The 21,688-nt window shown below is 43.6% G+C and overlaps 1 long non-coding RNA gene across 11 annotated transcripts in view; it reads right to left on the reverse strand.

Moving 5' to 3' along the window:
* Positions 1 to 18,064, reverse strand: part of LOC102151830 — a 67,261-nt gene extending 49,197 nt beyond the window's left edge. For 2 of the 11 annotated variants that reach the window (XR_005379860.1, XR_005379849.1), the window contains exons 1-2: positions 16,859 to 17,011; positions 16,149 to 16,239 (exon numbers count right to left, since the gene is read on the reverse strand). This is a non-coding gene — a long non-coding RNA (uncharacterized LOC102151830). Of the gene's footprint in view, positions 1 to 4,860; positions 5,154 to 6,225; positions 6,285 to 6,859; positions 6,922 to 11,637; positions 11,800 to 16,148; positions 16,240 to 16,264; positions 16,812 to 16,858; positions 17,012 to 17,061 lie in introns of those variants that run through there. The other 9 variants (XR_005379861.1, XR_005379850.1, XR_005379855.1 and 6 more) reach the window with 9 other exon arrangements.
* Between the last annotated feature and the right edge of the window lie 3,624 nt (positions 18,065 to 21,688).

The following is a 21,688-nucleotide window of genomic DNA, read 5'->3' on the forward strand; positions in this document are numbered from 1 at the left end:
TTTGCTCGAAGCCCCTCTGGTCTGCCCTGTGTGTTTTTGCCCTGGGGTGACCTCAATCCCCATCCCTACAACACACAAAGCCACCCTGGATCCTCCCTGCTGCCTCCCAGACCCCATGTACCTCTTTCAGGGCAGATAAGACTTAAGAGCTACGCTGTGTTCCAGCAATTGCATTGCCTACCCAAGGCTGCTAAGAATGTTCTGTGCACACACCAAGCACTCTTGCACTTCAAGTACATCTAGGATGACGTACAGTCCCGATTTGCCTGGGACTAAAAGGACTCGTAGTCGGCAGGACTTTGGTTATTAAAACTGGGAAAGTCCCTGGCAGACTGGAATAAAGTGGTAACCCAGTTAGAAGCATGTGACAGGTAAATACTCCTTCTGCTTCAAAACTGAAGCTAAAGTTTAGAAAGGATGCAGCCAGGTCACATTGAAGAGGGCTTGTCGCAGTATAAGCATCCCCTTGGGGAGAAAGGAAATCATCACTGCTCTCTTACTTCTCCAGGCATATATCAGAAGCCATCCTCTCCTAAATCAGCAGTTAGCACTGGAAATCTGAAGCCAAAGAATTAGGAGGGAAAAAATATATTCCATCAATTGTCTCATAGTTCTATGAAGCATGAGATAGGTGGCCACCACCCTGGTGCTGACTATCCAGTTGATGGGCTGCCAGACTGGGGCATGCCCAGGACTCACGCATGGATGGGCTGCCTCCAGGTGACAACAATCAGCTGGCCTGGTTTGACACTGACAGTGTAAATCATCCTTTAGTAACAATACAAACCGATCTGGGGAGTGACTCAAGAAGTGAAGAATGCACAAGAATAGATCACAAGATATGGAATTTATCAAACTCTAGCCTTGCTTGTTAAATTTATTTTTTTTAAATATCTGTATTGGTACTGACTTTGCTTGCTTTGAAGTAGTTCTTTAATTTTTTTTTTTTTGCAGTGACTGTTAGTTTTTTAAATCTCTCATAGTGTTAAGTTATAGCAAATACTGCTACAGCAATTTCTAATTTTTAAGACTTGAGTAATGGTGTAGAACACTAATTCATAATCACTCTAATTGTAATCTGAATAAAGTGTAACATTGTGTAGCCTTTTTCTATAAAATAGACAAATAGAAATGACCCAATTATTCTCCTTTTTAATATGCTTAAAATAAGCTGGTGGATCTATTTCATGTTTTTGGTCAAAAACTTTATTTAGAAGAAAAAAAACTTTATTTGGGATGGATTTCTCCTCATGGTCCTGGGTAATAGCACCAAAAGCCACCCAGGTGCCCAAAATAGAAAATCTAGAGTGTTGAACAACTTCTCACTCTCCTTCAGTCCTCCTCTCCATTTTTTCAACAAACCCTGACTTTCCTGCCCCTATGATCTCTCCCCTGTGCTCCCATTACTCCAGCCTGAGCTTAGCTTCCCCAAGGCCCTCAGCTAATGCATCCATCCCCTCTGACCTCACTTCCATCTGCCCCCAGCCTATCAGATAACATCTCACCTTTTTAAAAATTAAATTCCAGAAACAAGTATTGGGAATGATCAGAAAGCTGTCATCGGTGTCACCTATCTAGATTTCATATGACTTTGGACAACAGTTCCCATGGGTACCTTTTTGAATGAGGTAATCTGGAGATGCCTTGTTGACTGAGAAAATCCCTCCCCCACCCCACCCCCCACCTCAGGCCCGACATTTCCAGGCAAAGCTGAGCACTTCCTCCCAACGTCCTGGTTCATGTTGCCCTTTGGCCCTCATCATATGGCTATGATTATTGGCTTGCATTTCCATCTTTCCTACTAGCTGTGAATCCCTCGTGTCTTATTTATCTGTTTCCCCAGGGTCGATCCCAGATTAGATAGATAATAGCCATTAAGTAAGCACACAAATGAGATGGTATTGAGGTAAGAAGAGGAAATACTGGCTGGGTGCTATGATACTCTGATGGGTCTGTAGCCATTTGAACACATAAAATTCAAAGGTCATTGACTATGCTTAGATCAACCTGATAGTCTGTTAAAGGATCAAAAGTCTCTGCCCCAGGGCTGAATCTTAATCAACATTTTTGTAAACGATCTGGATAAAGATGTAAAAGACACATAAAACAGATTTGCAGAAAAACCAAAGCTAGGAGGTATCACTAATATGTAGAATCTTAGAATTAATGTTGCAAAATTATCTCGGGCTACCAGATCAATAGACCAAAGCTAAGAAGATAAAAATTCACACTAATAGATGTAAATGCTATTTTACACCACTCACTCAGACCGAGGGAAATCTGGTTTAGCAGTAGTTCAAATGGAAAAGTTCTAGCAATTCTCAGTCTTTGAGCTAAGCAGAGAATCCAGAGACTATCCAATATAGATGATCTCAAGCTTTTTTTCAAATAATAGAACATTTTCATTGATGAGAATTTTACACAGGGGCCAAGTGAAGACATTTTGGGACTGCTTTGTAGAGGAGGCAAAAGGTCTAATGAGTCAGCAACCCCTCCCAGCAATTCACCTCACCTAATAAAGACCCAAAGGCATCTTCCCAAACCCCTGAGGCTCTTCTGAGTATTGTTTGAAAAGATCTGATTCAATCTCTTTGCTTTACCGAGTCTATACAACTAATTAGTGTCAGGAGTCCCTCAATCCTTTAACCAGCTTTATTTTTGTTTGTTTTATTTGGGTTGTTTTGATTTATAGTTTGTATCTCCCCCCCCCCCCCCCCCCCCGCACTGTATTATACCTTTGACCATTTGCTCCCTCACTGGGGTGCAGTTGTCTGCGTTGTTCACTGTTGTACCACCTGGTGCATGGTACGCGATGGAAGCTCAATAAATATTTATCAGGAAAATAAATGGAAGAACTGGAAAAGAATACTGTCTTGACTCCCAACCCAGTATTGCTTGGAAATTTCAGTAGTGAGGCTGTCTCAAACAATGCAAGCCAAGCTCACAGTAGCCTGCATTAGAAGAAGATTATTGTCCTAATAGGGATGAAATGGCTCCATTGTACCCTGCATTGTTCAAGCCATATCTCAAATATTATGTTCAGTTCTGGAAACTACATTAAAGAAAAATAGAAAGGAAAGCAAATGTGGCCAGAGTGGGATATAAATCCTACTTGTGAGGGCTAACTTTGTGCCAGACATATTACACATTTATCTCATTTAATCAACATGATTGTGCTGTAAAATAGTACATTCTTTCTCTATCTAGACACAGAAAATTTAAGTAATTCTCCAAAGTCACATAGCTAAATGCCCCGAATTCCAACCTCTGGCAAAGCTCGTGTTCCTTCTGCAACACCAAGATGCCTCTTAGAAAGGGTCCCCAAGGCGGCAAGCAGAGTGTCAGGGATCATGACAAATAACATGTTCAGCTGGACAAGTCCAGGCCTGTGTGACAGGCTGGGTCAGGGATGAGGAGAACATGACAGAAGGCATCAAAGAAAGAGTACTGAGACTCACTGTCACTTGTCAGATGACGTATAGGAGAGATTCCCGGATGGAAAACTGGTCCAAAGAGCTCTAAAAGCTGTGTGTTTGGGACTGGCTACTAATCCAGGGGTGGTGACAGTGCCCTGCTCCCATCACACACACACTGGGCACAATCCCTCTATCTCCATGTCTTACATGCAGTAGATAAAAAGAAAATTCCAAGCTATTTTTTGTTGTTAATCTCCTTGGACAATGGGAACTGAGCAGCAGCTGTGTAGTAAGAGCTGCCCACAAGTTGTAGTTGGAAGCATTTCCACAACTGCTTGGCTTCTATGTTTAAAGAAACAGCCCCAAGTAGAGCGGCTTGTCCTGCAGTACCAGGCACCAGGCACGGACCACAGTCAATGACACAGGACAGTGGAGACCGAGGAGCAAGGCTGGGGTCTGAGGCTGGGAGACATAGGGCCACAGGACCCTTCTCACTGCAGGGCCAAAGCCTAATCCAGGGCTCTTCTCCAGGCCTCGGGACTAGATCTCCCCAGACTCGTGTTTACCACATGAAGGCTAAGAAGAGAAGAGGGGACCCTTCCCAGAGGCCAGTCCTTGTCTCCAAACCACTAGAAATTCTGCCCTGAGTGTGAGCTTTTAGAAACATGAAGGGAAATGCAATGTTCTCCTGGCTCAACATTCAATGGATCAAAATATAACCCCGATGACTAAACTAAGAAATGGTTTTCTGTCCCATGTCCAGTGTCACCCTCCTCTCATTCTTCCCTGTCCCCCTGCCTTTCATGAGAGCCCAGGGTTTCAAGCCACAGCCTCCTTGTATTCTGCTTTCCTTGGGCTGAATCCAACCCCAACAGCAAGTGGTAGGAACAGATGGAGAATTCACAAGGAGAACCATCACCGAAGTTGGGGAGGGGGTGGCAAATGTAAATGTGTCACCCAATCTAGAATGGGAGAGCCACAAGCACCTTCCAGAGGCATCTTGTCCAGGGACTAGCAAACTTTTTCCATAAAGGGACAGCGAGTAAATACTTTGAACTTTGCGGGCCACGTCACCAGCTCCCTGACTCAGCCGTGAAGCAGAGGCAGCCACGGACAATGCGTAAAAGGAATAGACACAGCTGCGTTCTAATAAAGCTTTATTTATGGACTCCGGAGTTCGAATTTCATGTAATTTTCATGTATCGTGAAAATGTTCCATTTTTAAATTTCTTTTTCAATAATTTAAAAACATAAAAGCCATTTCTTAAGTTTCCCAGCTGTGCAAAAACAGGCAGTGAGCCGGATTCAGCCCTTGGGCAGTAGCTTGTCAATCCCTATGCGGGGCAGCATAGGAGGAGAATCCACATACTGGGTTCAAGAGTTGTGCTCTTTCCCCCCGCAAAGCGATGTTTCAGCTGCCCCACCATCCTGAGCACCAACTTACCTCTTAACAGCAAGGGCAACAGCCTGATCCAAACCTTGCTGGCGGTCACATCTGGTAAAACTTTTTGGACGCGGCCCCCTCTGTGTCTGCCTCATTTCTCCACCCACTCAGGGAATGACTAGGGGCAGGTCAATTGGCTTCTCGGGCCCCTAACGGAAAGTATACAGGAGCTCGATTTGGTCATCTCTGAGAGAGTGTCCTCTGTCAGCTGTCCTCCCTCCCTGCATCCCAGCCCAGCTCTCAGCCTTTGCCCTCGCGGGACATTTCAGAACTGCTGTGCCCAGGCACCGGACCAGCTGGCACTGCCTGCACCTCACCAGCAACCATCCTTTGGAGCAACCAGTTCTGATGTCACCAAAGGATAATGACTTCTGGGCAGGAAAACTAGGAATGCAAGCAGATGAAGCATCTATTTTCGTGCAGATGAAGTCGTGGGAGGATACGTGATTCATGAGCTGGGTGCTTTCTGAATAGCATGTTTCTATCATTTTCTGGAAGACAGAAAGTTAGCTTCCTCCTGGAATGATTGGTGAGAATGATGTTTGGGGTTTCCTTTTTCAAAAGGGGGTTTCATTTGGTTTTGGGTGATGTTGGTTGGTTGGTTTCTTAGTTGTGGGGTTTTGTTTTAACCAAGAAGTGGGATGAAGGATCAGGCAAGAAAGGTTTGGGTGGGGAGACAGAGCAGATCCTATTTGCAGTGCTTTCAGGTCTGAACATACAAATAAGGTCAAAGTGGTTCAAAGTCATAAGAGTCAGATGCCTGGGGACCTGCCAAACACCAGATGCCTTGGTTAGAAATTAGCGACAGTTTGACATCTTGGTGTTGTATGATTGCCATCTAAAGATAAGTAAGGGAAAGCAAGGAGCCCTGGCATGGAGTTCTGAGCAGGCTCGGAGCCCTGAGCCTGATTCCGTCATATGAACTGTGGTCACTCTGCCCCCAAAGTAGTTGTCTCTAGTCTCTCCAAAGTAATGGTGGCCAGAAACCTGGAACAAGACCCTGGTCACTTCCAGCCCAAGGCAGAGCTCTGCATTGGTCCCCTCTACTATTCTTTCCCAAGGGATCCAACACCCGAAGGGGGTGGATACTTTGAATTAGGGTATTAGGCCTATTGGATCTTTTCAGGAAGCTCTAGGAGCCAATTAGACAGAACTTGAATAGAAGCCAGTCCAAAGAACTCAATGGAACTCCATATTCCACTTAGCCAATATTGTGATGGTAACAATTTAACAACCAGTTAGCCAGGAAAAAAGGGCCTTGATTTGTAACATTTGCCAGTTCCCTTGGCATAAATACCCCTACTTTGGCCTATTTCAAGTTGCCAGTGTGATACCCACTGACTCACAGAAGCCCAGAAAACTAACCTGTTGGAATGAGCCAAATCCAGTACACCACTGTCCTCTGGAAGGACAAAGAGGGAGCCCTTTGGAAGTCAGAGAGGGAGCATAAATCAGAACAGTCAACCCAGATATCAAAATGAGCTGTGAATCTCTCCCTATTTCCTGTGCCTGTCCCTGTCTCAGCCTATCACCTTCAAGGAACGTCTTATTAAAGGAGCTTGGGAGCAGCCTGCCCACAACCCTGAACAGAGGTGCCCTGCCTTCAGAGCACACTAAGGGAGAGATGGTGGCTGATGTCAGAGAATCTGCCTCCTTAACACAGAGGGCTGCTCTGTCCACCTGGCCAGGCCTAGCTGGCACGAAGCACGGAACCATGTTGACCCCTCCCCGTACCCTGCTCCCAGCCTCCCTCCCTCCCTGCATGTCCTACACCACCACCACCACCACCACCACCCCACCCCCGCCGCCTCCCGACTACACTTCTTCTGGCTCAAGGGAGGAAAACTTCGCCTCCTCCGACTCCTCAGAGCTCCCTACCATCCACACAAACTCACTTGTTAGAAGAATATCTAAGGATTTGTGGATGAACGAAGGCCCCTTCCCTTGGGCAGTTTCAGCTTAGCAGGTATTCTGGGAATAAGGCCAAGCAGTAACTCACTTATGAAAGACTCCATTCTGTGTTCTGCTCTCCTCACCCATTGCCCGACACACACAAAGAACCTCTTACCGCCTTCTGTCCCTTGCTTTCAGAACCTACTCACCTGTTCCCCTGTTCAAAGACTCACCCACAATCCTCCGGGCTCCCTCCACTCCCCTCCCTGGGAGACGGGAGCCTGGGTTCCATTCCTACCTCTGTCACTAATTGTTTTAACACTCCCTTAGCCTATTTGGACTACAGTTTCCTCATTTGTTACATTAATATGGTTCAACTTTAAAATAACAAAGTTCCATACAAATTTTATAGAAAAATGTGTGTGGAGCTTTAAAAATGACCAAGTCCCTTTCACTTAATCATCACAGAAAACATTAGCAGTAACATTAACACAATATTTTTAATAAGTGACCTAAGTAGTAATATTAGATAATATCAGAAAACTAAGGCCTGAGAAAGGTCAGGAGACAGATCCAAGGTTACATGGAGAGGAGAGAATATGACCAGACTTGAACCCATTCCTCTGATGCCCAACACCACACAGACCCCTGAAATAGAAGGACCACAGTTAGGGTCCCACTCAGAGCCCCATAGCCCTTCCTCTGGGTATAACACAGTTCCATGGTCAACATTCATCTCCTTTCAGCTCACCAGTTTAACCCATCAGTTTGACTCCCAACCCAAGCTAGGTGACTAAGGGGAATACATACAACATAAGAGAGAAAACTAGGGTCCGTCCTAAGCAAAATTGGTGAGTGGAAACAGTTTTCCTTTGTGAGTCTTCCATCTTTTGTCCACAATTCCATGTCTATTCTTTTGGAATCTAACACCTTCATGGTTTTAGTATGATCCTGGCTCCTCCAAAGAAAATGTTCCAATCAAAAAGCTGTATAGTATATTCCCTTCCCGCCTCCTACAATAAAACAAGTGCTGACACCCACCACTCCACAAAAGGGTAAAGAAAGAAGGACACCTCTTGCTTGACATATATATTTCCTTCATTACTTTACCCATGGTTCTCACTCTTATGCTGCTCTCTCTACCTCAGGGTAGGCTTTCCCCTCTGCCCTGCGTCCTTTATTTTTATAATCATTCTTTATCATTGTCTTTTGTGTGTTCTGGATGCCAGTAATGCCACCCCCCCACTACCCACCAAGGCTAGACAAAAAACAAAAAGAAGTATAAATTACTACCATTTACCTAGCACTGTGTAATACCAATGCCCTTCCAAAGCCCTCATTGAAATGAGAACAATTCAGTGAAGTAGGTATTATTATACTCATTTTTTACAGATGAGGACACTGAAGCTCAAAGACTTTATAGTGGGTTCAGTTATTAAGAATAGGAATCAGTGTCCACCAGACTCCAAGGACAGTGGAATGATCAGGGCCCTCCCCAAGAAATTATCTGATAAGAGTCTTAAAGAATATTTGCTTTTTAACAACTGTGTCTTAAAACCAGAGCCTAACAACCCAGCCAACAGTGCACTAAGGGACTGTAACCAACATTTGTTGATGCAATCATAAAAAGGTACCAGTGGGTTTGAAACCTGGGAGTCTTTTACTACTCCTATTAGACAGTTGCCAGTTCTGCTGACCATAAAATCAACCATAAATGCAGACAAAGAAGTCCCAATTCCGTAAGTCTGGGGACTGAAAAAAATGAAGCCCTCAAACTTAGAGAAATTCTAAATCAGGTGTGGGGACATAGTTTCAGCTTTCATCCAAATAACATAGGGAACTAGACAGAGTAAAAGGTTCCCCTATACTGCCCAGACTCTGGGCATAGCAACCATGCAATGTCTTCTAAAGTCTGTGGTCTGAGACTTGTGGTAGAGAACCTGACTTTCAATTTTCAACCCAAAATATAGATTTGCAGATCTCTTTAGAAATAAGTAGTAAGGAGTATGAAGTAAGTTCAGACCACCAGAGAAATCCGGTTTATTTTAGAGACTTTATCAATAAAAAGGGGTCAAGATAGTTTAGGAACTTTCTGGTGATTCCAGGTCAGATCAAACCTAAAGACCTTATTCATAAATACATTATGATTCGGTTAATGAGATTTGGTGAGGTATTAGCCATCTTGGTAGAACAGTAACAGCTGACCTTCATGGGATTTAGACTGGGGAAATATGAAATTGAACTGTTGTCAGAAAAGCTTGAGATATTTTCTTATGCTTTTAATATAGGATAAAGACCTATAAAAGATGAAGCCTAAGAAATCATTTGAGAGTAATACGAAGTGAAACATTCAGATGTTGAGAATAAAACCATAACCAACTGAGTGTAAATTTCGTTGGTGAGAGAATAGGCAGACTGCCCAGGAACAAGTCATAAAAACATGGAAGCTGGACCTACCAGGCTGGCTTCAAAGGTGCAAAATGAAAGGTCTGATGGGAACATCTGCTCAAATGGATTAAGGAAGCTACCTGGGACTCGGGGTTATTAGAACATCAGAGAGAAATGAGAGAAATAAAAGTTGATTTCAGCTGGTGGTGGCAAAAAAGTAAAAGGAAATCAATGAAAGAAGCCAGGGCATGGTGATCAGTGTGCTGAGGAGACACTTAGGAGAAGGTAGCTTCTAACCAGAAAAGGTACCTACATGGATAAGTCTGACTCCATGGGGTAAGGTCTGTGAAGTGCACGAGAGGGACTAGAAGAAGCAGGAAAGTGATAGAGAGGTTTGACTAAATCATTGCACATGATCCCAAGTCCTGGAGGGATGGGCAGGAAGAAAAGGAAACAAAGAAAAAGAAATCTAAAAGAAGTTTTCAAAGACTAATTAAATTCACAAAAATGAGATAAACAGTAATTAAAAGCAGAAGCATGAAATTACCACTAAAAAGAAGGCAAGACCTACCACTTAAAGGACTCTAGGGAAATATAAACTAAACATCAGTTTGTGCAAGAAGTAGTCTGGATATTACCTGTTTGGAGCAGATCATTCTCCAGAAACATGGAGAAGACCTGGATTTATGGGTTTCCTTACCAGCTAATTTTAAAAGAGTAAGATTTTTTTTTTAAGATTTTATTTATTTATTCATGAGAGACACACACAGAGAAAGGCAGAGACATAGGCAGAGGGAGAAGCAGGCTCCAGGCAGGAAGCCTGATGTGGGACTCGATCCCGGGATTCTGGGATCATGCCCTAAGCCAAAGGCAAAGGCTCAACTGCTGAGCCAGCCAGGCATCCCTAAAAGAGTAAGATTTTTATTTAGAGTTTATAATAGGAATTTTCCAAACACTTCTGGAATCTGGATCTGATGATACATAATGATATTTATGAGCTGAAGAAATAAAACTATCCATTTCATGGAGATGCATATCCCCCCTCCAAATAAATCCTTATTACCCCCAAAAGAAATGTGAAAAGGAAAAGTCATATATAAAAATAACCCCCTGCCAAAATGCCACAAGACCAGTATGGGTCAGGAGAGAAAAGGAATATTTCCACTGATTCTTGAGACAAAAAAAAAAAAAAAAAAAAGAATGATTTAAAGTAAGTGCCCCAACAAATAACCCAGGTTGTAAGAACACAGGATTACAAAATGTTTATTTAAACACAGATGCCAACAGTTGACTACATAGTTACCAAAATGGAAAGGAGCCAGGGGAGTTGACATTATTTATGTACAAAAAAGGATAGAGGTTGTGACATGTCACATAAATGAAGCTCCCATTTTTATTGATGAAGCCAAAATTCACTTCTCAAAAACTAGAAGTTTGGCAGGGATATAAAGAAGGGGGTAAATTCCTGATGGGACAAGAAGAGATTAAAAAGTAAAAGAGGAGAGAGATCAAGGGGAGAGCAGGAATCTGATCTTCCCGGGATGGCAGTGGTGGGCATGTTAGAAAATGATATGAGGAAGTGGCCCTGAAATCAAAGGTTTTAAAGAGAAAACCAGAATCCCTCAAGTAGAAACAATCAATAGAGGGACAAGTATGAAGAAATCGGAATTAAAATGATGGAATTTAAAGTACCACAGAAAGGCTTCCAGAAGAGCTTGCACAGAGAAGGAAACAAGGGGGAAAGAGAAAGAGCAAGAATAAGGAAATTTCATACAAAATTCTAGAGTGTGCTGGAAATGTAAGGAAAAATGTAATGGTAAAATGGAGTAGATAGATTTTAGTGGCATGATCGAAATGGATAATAAAAGGGACCTTTATGGAAGTGTTTCCAGGAGAAGAAAAGAGACAGTAAGCTAATCCCAATGTGCCAAGAAGAGTAAAGAAAGTCATGAATCATCAGCTAATGACCCATATCCATAGAGAAGCACATTCAGGCTGCGTGTAGAGAAGCAGCAGGGTTTGGGGGCCCCCTCTGACACCCACGGACTTCCACTCCCCACCTAGCCTTCCTTGAGTACCTGTTTTCAATGCCACGTAGGGGAAAAGAATAGAAAGATGAACAAAATAAAACCCATTTCTTCTTTGGTTCAGTCAAGATGTCTACATGAAAGTACAGGCTTGGGACCAAGGAAATATAAAAACAAGTAAGAAACATGGCGAGATATTCTGACGTAAATAGAAGCACCAAAGGACGGTGAATACTAAAAATGTGGAACTTGCCAGATAAGGTAGAGCAAGGTTCAAAGACACAAAAATAAGAAGTGATGTGAAATATGATAGAACTGAAGATCAGAGCACAAGAGATTGCTGTATCTTCGCTTGGAAGAGGGACAAGATGGAAAAGGGAAATGGGAAGTAAAAAGAAGAAATGATGTTGAGAATGCAGCTCTAGAACCCGGACATGAGCTCCAACCTGAGCACTACCCCCTTACTTACTCAGCTGGTTCTGGCATGATCTTGAGCAAGACACTTCTGCACTCCGAGCCTGAGGTCCCCCTACTATAAAATAGACTAGTAATACCAACCAAACTACAGAGTAACTTGCGGCATCCTGATGACAGAGTAAGGGCTATCAGACTTACCCTCCCACCATTAACAACACTAAAACTAAACAAAACATGAGACAACTGTTTTTAGGTACCAAACTACAGATGGTGCAGGGATGGGAACCTTGTGAGAAGAAAAACAAAAGAGGTGAAATCCGCATTCTCTCTGGCCTTCTGCCTGGGGGCTTTCCAAACCACAATGCAGGGAGGTAGCCAAGGTGGGAGAAGAAAAGATCAAACATGTGGGTTGCCCAAGGGGCTGAAGTCAGCAGGGCAGAGTACTAGACAGGAGAGAGACACGCAGAAAAGAAACCCGGAAACCCACACAGGGACTACCTGAGTCTTTGGCTGCAAACAGAGCTGCATGCATGCAGAGTGAAACATCAAGGACCAGGGAAAAACAAATGCTGGGGAGCTGTGTCTTGATAGAGATCCCAGAGGTCACACAACGGGGGAGACACTGATATTCTGAGTGGCCGTAGCAGCAAGAACATGATGACTACTCTGGACTTTCAACTGAGATCCAGGAGAGGCCACATCTCAGTTGCAGGGCCACCTCGTTTGCAGGGCCACCTGGTCTGCAGGGCAGACCCATTGTAACAAGCCAAAGGCTGACACTCATCAGCATCAAGTTGACCCTCCAGTAGCCAGCTGCCTGCCAAAACAAATCCAACGCTCTTGAAAGGAAGACAATAACATCTTTAAGTTTTGGCATGTAATAAAGAAGGATGACATGTCACAAGAAGGAAACAAAGCAGTCAAAAGAAAGTGTCCCAGAGGTGATACAGATGGAATTAGCAGACAAGGACTTTAAAATGACAAAAAGGAACATGTTCAAGAATTTAAAGGAAAGAACAGACATAAGGAATGAGTGATGGATAATCTTATCAGAGAAACTATGAAATAGAACATAATGGAAACTGTAGAACTTAATAATGTACAGTAGCTGAAATAATGCACAATGGGCTTAACAGCAGATTGGACACTGCACAAGAAAAGATCAGTAAACTTGAAGACAGAATATTACCAAACTGAAGCACACAGAGAAAAAGAACTGAAAAAAAAAAAAAAAAGAACAGAGCTTCAGTTACACATGAGACAATACTAACCTACTAACATATACATAACTGAGGTCTCCGAAAGAAAGCAAAGAGAAATGAGGGAAGAAGAAATATTTCAAAAAAAGTAATGACTTCCAAATACGATGAAAAATACCAACCCACTGATCCAATAAAAAATGTTAAAGGGAGGGGCACCTGGGTGGCCTTGTTGGTTAAGCATCCGACTTTCAATTTTGGCTCAGGTCGTGATCTCAGGATTGTGAGATCAAGCCCTGGGTCAGGCTCTGTGCTGGGTGTGGAGCTTGCTTAAGATTCTCTCTCCCTCTTTCCCTTGCTCTTTACCCACACCCCACTCATGATCTGTCTCTCTCTCTCTCTAATTAAAAAAAGACATGTTAAAGGAAGTTTTTCAGGCCAAAGGGAAATGAAACCAGATAGAAACCTAGATCTACAAATACAGAAAGAAGAGTGCCAAAATTGGTAACTATATGAGGCAGAAATATAACACTCTTTAAAAACAATTTTTTTTTAAATTTATTCACAAGAGACAGAGAGAGAGAGAGGCAGAGAGACAGGCACAGGGAGAAGTAGGCTCCCTCTGGGGAGCCTGACACAGGATTCAATCCCAGGACCCTGGGATCATGCCCTGAGTCAAAGGTTAGACACTCAACCACTGAGCCACCCAGGCATCCCAACAACACTCTTTTTCATTTTTTGATTTCTTTAAAACACATTGGCTGTTTAAAGCAAAAATAATGACAATTTGTTCCTGGGTCTCTAACACATGCTGAAGTAAAGGTATAGTAACATTATCACAGAGGACAGGAGAGAGGTAAATGGAAGCATATTGTTACAAGATCTTTATATTTCACATGAAGTCTTCTATTAATTCAAGTCAGACTGTGATACGGTAAAGATGCATATTTTCACTAACCACTAGATAAAACAAAGAGTTGCGTTTCTGTTAAATTTTTTTATTGGAGTTCAATTTGCCAACATATAGCATAACACCCAGTGCTCATCCCGCCAAGTGCCCCCCTCAGTGCCCGTCACCCAGTCACCCCAACCCCCCGCCCACCTCCCCTTCCACTACCCTTTGTTCATTTCCCAGAGTTAGGTGTCTCTCATAAAACAAAGAGCTTTAACAAAAAGATCAATAGAGGAGGGGGCATCTGGTTGGCTCAGTCAGTTAAGCATCGACTCTAGATTTTGGCTTAGGTCATGATCTCAGGGTGTGAGATCAAGCCCCACATCAGGGTCTCTGAATGAGCCTGGAGCCTGCTTAAGAGTCTCTGTCCCTCTGCCCTTACCCACTTGTGCTTGCTCTCTTTAATAATAAAAAAAAATAGAAAAAATAAAAATAATTTTTAAAAATAATACTTTAAAAAAATAAAAGGCCAATACAGGAGATAAAATAGAATATTAGCAAATACTTCATTAATCCAGTAGGAGACAGGAGAGGGGGAGGAAGGAAAATGTATGTACATGGCCAAAATCAAGAAGAAATAGCACGATGGTAGAATTAGACCCAACCTAACTTACAGATCTGTTGCGTACATAAAATAAAATAATAAAAGGGGAACTCTGTTATAAAGCTGCCCTTATAAGAGAGAGGAGGTTTTGGCAGTGGGCTTCAGGACGGAGTGGGAGAAGTGGGAAAGTGAACGTGGGGGATATGAAACCTTGGAGAACAGGTTCACAGTGGTCATGCTGCTGCCAACACCGGTCTGTCGGGCGCACGCAGCCAGGGACCACTGTCAGCGGTAAAGCAGGGAGCCCAGCCAACAGGGACCATTTCCACGGCTTCATGGAGACAACCCCGTGAACTTGGCTTGAGATCTACCCCCGTGGGAGGGGAAGCTGAGCAGTTTACAGTGTTGTTCAAGACACATGGAAGGCAGGAGACAAGCTTCTGACCTGTCTGCCACGTGAACCCTTGGAGGGAAGAAGGCTCTGCTGAAAAATACAAAGGGAGACTGTGCCCTGCGTGGATGGGCTAGAATGGCAGGACAGAACAAAGGTGACAGAGCCAGAAGGCGAATCATAATCAAACCCAGGACACAGAAAGCAGGTAACTGTAAAACTGGAACTTGAAAAGGCTTTTAACAGGCCAAAGATTGACTAGAGCAGGGCCCTCACACAGGGTGTGAACAAAGCACCGGCTGCTGAACACAGTAAAGCCCCCCTGAATGATAGCAGCGGCGTCTCACCTAAATGTGTCATCGTGGACATCTATCTCTGTCAGATGACAGAGATGTGGCTGAGGGTCACACGGTTCAGCTCGGATCTCATCTACAGAACGCCTTTTGACACCAGGCCCTGTGTCAAGTGGCTGTGGGTACAAAAGTCCCTCGGACCATGTCCGTGCCTACAAGAAACACCCAGTTCTGGTGGAGGAAAGAGGTGGAGAAGCCAATCAAAAAGCAGTATGGCTGGGGCACCTGGGTGGCTCGCTCACTTAAGCGTCTGACTTCAGCTCAGGTCATGATCCCAGGGTCCTGGGATCGAGCCCCACGTCGGGCTCTCTGCTCAGTGGGAAGCCTGCTTCTCTCTCTGCCTGCTGCTTTACCTGCTTGTGCTTCTCTCTCTCTCTCTCTCTCTCTGTCAACAAATAATAAAATATTTTTTTTAAAAGAGAAAGAAAGCAGTGTGGCTTTGGCCCTTGCATCCCTCTGCCCACTTACTTTGCTGTGTGGCTGTGGACAACACTTAACCTCAGTTCTCTCATCCCTGCAATGAGGACAGCAATAGCTAGCTGGCAAGATTGTTGTGAAGACTGTCGGTCACATCCACGGTTTTAAAAGCACCTAGCACGTGCGCTGCCTGACTTACCGTAATTCAGCAACTCTCAACTTGAGAGCAGAGCACACGCCAGGATCTGGTGCCAAGTGCAGGTGTTTCTAACCAGACCCTGCCTCCCTCCTCCTCAATATTCTGATTCCCCAGGAGAATGTCCACCCACCCCCATTCTAAAGCTGTGTGAATGGTGCGTAGGCAGGATAAAGTTGGAGATCATCCTGTAAACATCAGGTTCAATTAAACCCTATGGAGAACCTACTGTGCGCCAGGTTCATAACAAACTATGATAGAGCTATGTATAAAATGCTAAGAGAGTACAAAGAGAAGGCATTCAGCCTGGGCATCAGGGAAGACCCCTAGGCCACAGCTGTTAGCCAGGCAAACAAGGATGGGAGGGGCATCTGGGGGAGCAGAAACCCTCCGACTGGCAATAGCACAATGTGTGCAGGAAACTACAAGCCACACAGTAAACTGTAGGCAAACTACATGTCTGGAGAGGTAGACAAGGGCAAGGTCACATACGACATGCTAAGAAACTCACCCAGTCCGCTGGATGGTAAATGCCATGGAGGGTGTGAAACGAGGCCCAGCTTCCCTCTGCTCTGCGAGGCCTCCTGAAAGTGGTTCCCAAGCTGAATCAAATAAGCACAAAATTACCTTGAGAGCCCGATTTCAGGAGCAATCCCTCAAGGGCAGGGTCATGGCTCACCCGGCTTTGCCACCTAGGCACCCACCAGAATTTCACACGCAGTAGGCACTCAGTTTGCTGAACAGAACCGAAATTAATAAACTTCCTTATCCAGACCTTTTGTATGTCAGACCTCATCTCCAACCAAGGGATTCATTCAATCACAGTGTTCTAACCCCCTGTGGGATATACCATCAAGTGAGGAGAAAAGATATAAAAGCAAATAATTACAATGCAGTGAAATAAAAGTTGTGATTCCAGTGTGTGCAAAGTGCTTCAGGAGATTGGAAAAGAACCTATTAACTGTCAGGGGAAGCCAAAAGAGTCTCTACCACGAAAGAAATATTTGAACTGGGTTTTGAAGGAAGCATAGGAGTTCAATAGTCAGAGCCGTGCAAGAGTATTCCAATCTGAATGTGGGCAGGGGTAGGGAGGTGTGAGAAAGAGCTGGAAGCTTCCAGGACCGATGATTAGTACTTCCACTCACTGGGGATTAGATAAGAATACAATGAGAGGAGAACCTGAAACAGGGGCTTTCAATCCCGGCTGCACATCAGAAATACCTAGGGTGGCTCAACAGTCTAGTGCCAGACTTCAGCCCAGGCCGTGATCCTGGAGTCCCGTGATCGAGTCCCACATCGAGCTCCCTGCATGGAGCCTGCTTCTCCCTTGGCCTGTGTCTCCGCCTCTCTCTTTCTCTCTGTGTCTCTCATGAATAAATAAATAAATAAATAAATATTTAAAAGAAAGAAAAGAAAAGAAATACCTAGGGAGCTTTCATATGGTCCAATGCCCAAAGCAACCTCCAAACCGATTTAAGCAAGATCGCTGGGACTGGAGGCCAGTCATCAGGAATTTTTTTAAAGCTCCCAAAGGGAATCCAATGTGCTGCCAAGTTTCAGAACCACTAGTCTAGAAAGAAAAGATAAAGATTTACAGCATCCCAAGAGGTCAGGCCCCCTTGGGGCCTCTGCAGTCTGGCACACATTCCTCCTTGCCCTCGCCCTCACCCCCGCACTGCCAAGGAGGGGAAACAAAACAGCCAAGTAACAGCCACAGACTTCTTACTGCTTCTCCTTTCCCCCTACCAGCTCGGTGCCCTGAAACAGCAGCTCTAGAAGTTTTGTCTCTGATCCAGTAGCATCTGCCTCACAGGGGAACTTGGTAAAAATGCAAATTTTTTTGACTGCACCCCAGACCTAGTAAACCAGTCTTGACAAGCCCCCTCTGTGATTCTGATACACACTAAGGTATGAGAAGCACTGTTCTGGAACACTGATTCCTCCAAAGCAGCAGCCAAGCAGCATCTGGGTGTGACTCTGCAGGGGGGCGGGGATGGTGCAGGGTGCTGCAGGTGTAAAACCTGGGGGAGTCATTGCTAAATCAGCAGAGATCCCAGGAGCTGGTGGCCTGGGTGCCATCATATTGGTCTGGAATCCAAGGTGCCAGAGGCAGATAGCCCAGGTTGTTTTTTGTGGTCCCAGGAAACGCTATAGGGTAGGAGGCTCCAGGTTTTTATTTTCTCCTTTAACACAAAGCTATCCTTTGAAAGTAAACTTTCAAGATATTTTAAATCAGGACCAGCAGGAAAATCCATGATGTCAATGGGCATGAATATACTATTCCCATTTTTTTCCTTTGGAGGAAAGGGGGAGGTTAAGGTACCGGAGGGTCTTAGGCTGTGGGGAGGGGTGGGAAGGAAGAAAGGGGCACTGTGGGTTCAATGCTCTGTCCATCCCCTCCTCCCAGGACCCAACCGACTGAGAATTCACAATTCTTGGGAGGAAAATAAAATAAAGGAAGCAACAGAAGGAAATGAGTTCCCTGTATAGAAATGGAAATTGCCTTTCTCCTAAGGTCAGATGGCCAGACGTACAGGAATGAGCGACTGGGGCCCCAATCCTGGAGTGAGGGCCGTCCCAGAGTAACTGGGGCTCCCTGCTGCTGGAGCCGGTCACTCCCTGAGGCCCTGCCCCTGGAGGAGTCAGCAGCTCCTTAGGACTCTGAACCTGAAGAACACGAGTGGATTCTCTGCCACGCAATTCTAGAGAGCAAGGGCTTTGAGGCTCTGAACCACCTCCTTTCCACTGTTCCAAGCTCAAGTACGGGACCTACTCATATTTTCTGTTTTTGTTTTTTGTTTTTTTTTTCCTGCTTCAGTAAATCAGGAAAAATTCCCCAGATTGAGAAAACCTGCCGGATTTATCAAGCGTGTGTGCAGCGCCACCTCGTGATCACCCAAGCAGCTTTCTTCCTGCTTCTCTTGTTTCAGGGAAGGCTCCAGTTTCCAGACAGATGCATGCTCAGTGCTCATGCCTGGTCTTTTTCATGGGAGTTTCATCCACTTTGATTTGCCTTGGCCAAAAACTCCCTGCTTTTACACAGGCACGAAAGCAATATAGGCAAGCAACAGAATTTTCTCTTTCTCTTAAGTAACCAAGCATTTTAAATCTTCTAAGGTACAAATTTCTCCAAATGACAAAAGGAAACATGAGAGAAATTTCTGGCTGTGCCTGTAAATCATGACAAATTGTCAGGAATACTTTCATCCTTCCCATGATTTTGGGGGTCTGTGCATATGGGAGGACTGAACATCTTGGGTTTCAAGTTTCCAAAGCAGTGATTTTTTTTTATTGAGGTATAATTTACATTTTAATATAGGAGTTCTAAATACAGAATATAATTTATGATGTAACCTCATGTTAGTTTCAGATGTACAACATAGTGATTTGATATTTGTATATAATGGAAAATGATCACCGCAGTAAGTCTGATTGACATCTGTCACCGTACATAGGGCAGTGGGAAGGTGAGATGGTCTGGAGAGCTTCTGTCAGTAGTGGAACATGCTGTCAGCGAGACACCAGGAGAAATCAGTTCTACCCTTGGCACTACTGCTGCTAACCCCCTGTGGCAACTCAAGCAAGTTACTTAATCTTGGTGGAACTTACTACCCAAGAATTGTTGCCCTCTTCGCTATTTTCCCCATAAATTCCATGAATTTTCAAGATATTGCCTTTCAAAAGGCATTTCTAAAAATATAACCAATAACTTTTCTATCTTTAGTAGTTGGCTGTAGAAATGCCCATTGGAGCTTCTGGCCATCATAAAGCAACCAGTGTTACCACCATGAGTTTATGTCCTAGGCAAAAGCAAAAACACTTGAGAGCTTTTCCTGATACCCAGGACAGGTATGATTTCTGGGGTGCTTTTAGAATATTGAAGGTAACTCATAGATCCTAGTTACAACTTTCCCAGGTCTGGCTAATCCCAATTTGGGAACCAACAGACTGGATAATCCTCATAACCCGGGTAACTCAGATTCTTAACCATCTCAGACAAGGGAAGAATGGAAGGCTGTGGTGTGTGGATACAGGCACAATCTCAATTTAAGATACATCATTAATGGGAATCAACATTTAAGAAATGCCAGCTTGGGCACTGGGTGGCTTAGTGGTTGAGCATCTGCCTTTGGCTCAGGTCATGATCCCTGGGTCCTGGAATCGAGTGCCGCATCGGGCTCCCAGCAGGGAGCCTACTTCTCCCTCTGCCTCTCTCTGTGCCTCTCATGAATAAATGAATAAAATCTTTTTTAAAAAATGCCAGCTCTATGCCAGGAGTTCTAAATACAGAACCCCCCTTAGTCCCCACAATCACCTCTAAGGTAGCCATGCAGGCGAGGAAGCAGGCACAGAGAAGTTAAGGAAATTGCCTACACCACACAACTGGGATCAGAACCAGGTCTGTAAAATTTCATAGCGCATATTCTTTCAAAATAGGCAAACTTTAAAACAAAACATGGCAATTTCCAGGTATTAACCAACAGTGCAAATTTAAACCACTCTATTAAATGGATACCAGAGATACTACATTTCCACAAGTTCTCGTCCTCCCAAAATAGAACATTTTTGGTTTAATGCTTCCTGACAAGCCTTTTGAATATCTATGCAATGTTAATTCTTTGTACTACACATTCTTTTATTGTAGTAAAGTCAATTTCTTGACCTCTGCTCCATTTATCTGAAAGCAAACTGTGAAGTACTTCCATTCTACATCCTGGTGATTTTTAGTGACTTGGGCTAATATGTTATTTCAAGATATGAAAGCTTAGGTTCTGGGATATTTTCTTCTTTTGTTCCATTGATAATATTTTCCCACCCGTTATCTCTGTTTTCTTTTTCCAAAACTTGTAACAGTTGGATATTGGACCACTTGAACTAGTTTTTTGTTTTTGTTTTTTGTTTTTTTTTTGTTTTGTTTAATTTTGTTTTTAGAGAGGGGAAAGGAAGGGAGGAGAAGGAGAGAGAGAGAATCTCAAGCAGGCTCCATACCCAGCATGGAGCCCAGCACAGGGCTCCATATCACAACCCTCAGATCATGATCTAAACCAAAACCAAGAGTCAGACACTTAACCAACTGAGCCACTCAGGCACCCCAGATATTCTTTTTTTTTTTTTTTTTTACTTTTCTCTCATATTAGGGAATATGGTTCAGCCAGGAGTACAAGAATATCCAATTAAACAGCTTAACACATTAGGGATTTTTTTTTCTCACATAGGAAGTCAAGAGGTGGTTAGACTGGCATTATTTCAGAGGCTTATGAATGTCAGGGCAAATATCTCTGGGCCTCTTGGCCTCTCACCTATGGCTGCAAGATAAATGCTACAGCTCCAGCCATCACATCCACATTCAATGCAGGAATGAAGGGAACGGGGAGGAAGCAGAAAAGGTGGTATTTGTATCAAGAAAACAAAGCCTCAGACTTCAACTTATGGTTCATTGTCCAGAAGTGTGTCAAAGGCAAATCTAACTACAAGAAAGTTTAGGAATGGAAGAGAGACAAGAGAAAAGTAGGTTGTAAAAGAGGAATGAACCAACCCAATGTCCTATTTCCCATTTTTTTAAACTACTTGATGCAAGAACTCCTCAATTTCATTTTCCAAACTCTGTTGAATTTTTCATTTCTATTCTAATCATTTTAATTTCTTTTTTAAAAGATTTTATTTTTAAGTACTCTCTACATCCAACCTGGGGCTTGAACTCACAACTCCTAGATCAAGAGTCACATGCTACACTGACTGAGCCAGGCAAGCACCTCTAGTCATTTTAATTTCTAAGATCTCTTTCTTGTTTTCTGATATTTCCCTGCTTTTGTTTGTTTTAATGACATCCATTCTTGTTTCATGGCTGCAATGTCTTCTCATCTCTCTAAAGATACTTACTTATAATTTTTCTTTAAATTTTTTGCCCTTTCCTTTCAACATTTCCTTTTTCTTCCAATTAATAGTTTTCACACACACACGCACACACACACACACACACACACACACACACTTTGTTCTCTGTCGTTTATTTTAGTGGTGTTTATCAAGAATCTAATGATAGTTGGCGTA

This window comes from Canis lupus, chromosome 27, assembly GCF_011100685.1.
Source record: "Canis lupus familiaris isolate Mischka breed German Shepherd chromosome 27, alternate assembly UU_Cfam_GSD_1.0, whole genome shotgun sequence".
NCBI classification, from domain to species: domain Eukaryota; kingdom Metazoa; phylum Chordata; class Mammalia; order Carnivora; family Canidae; genus Canis; species Canis lupus.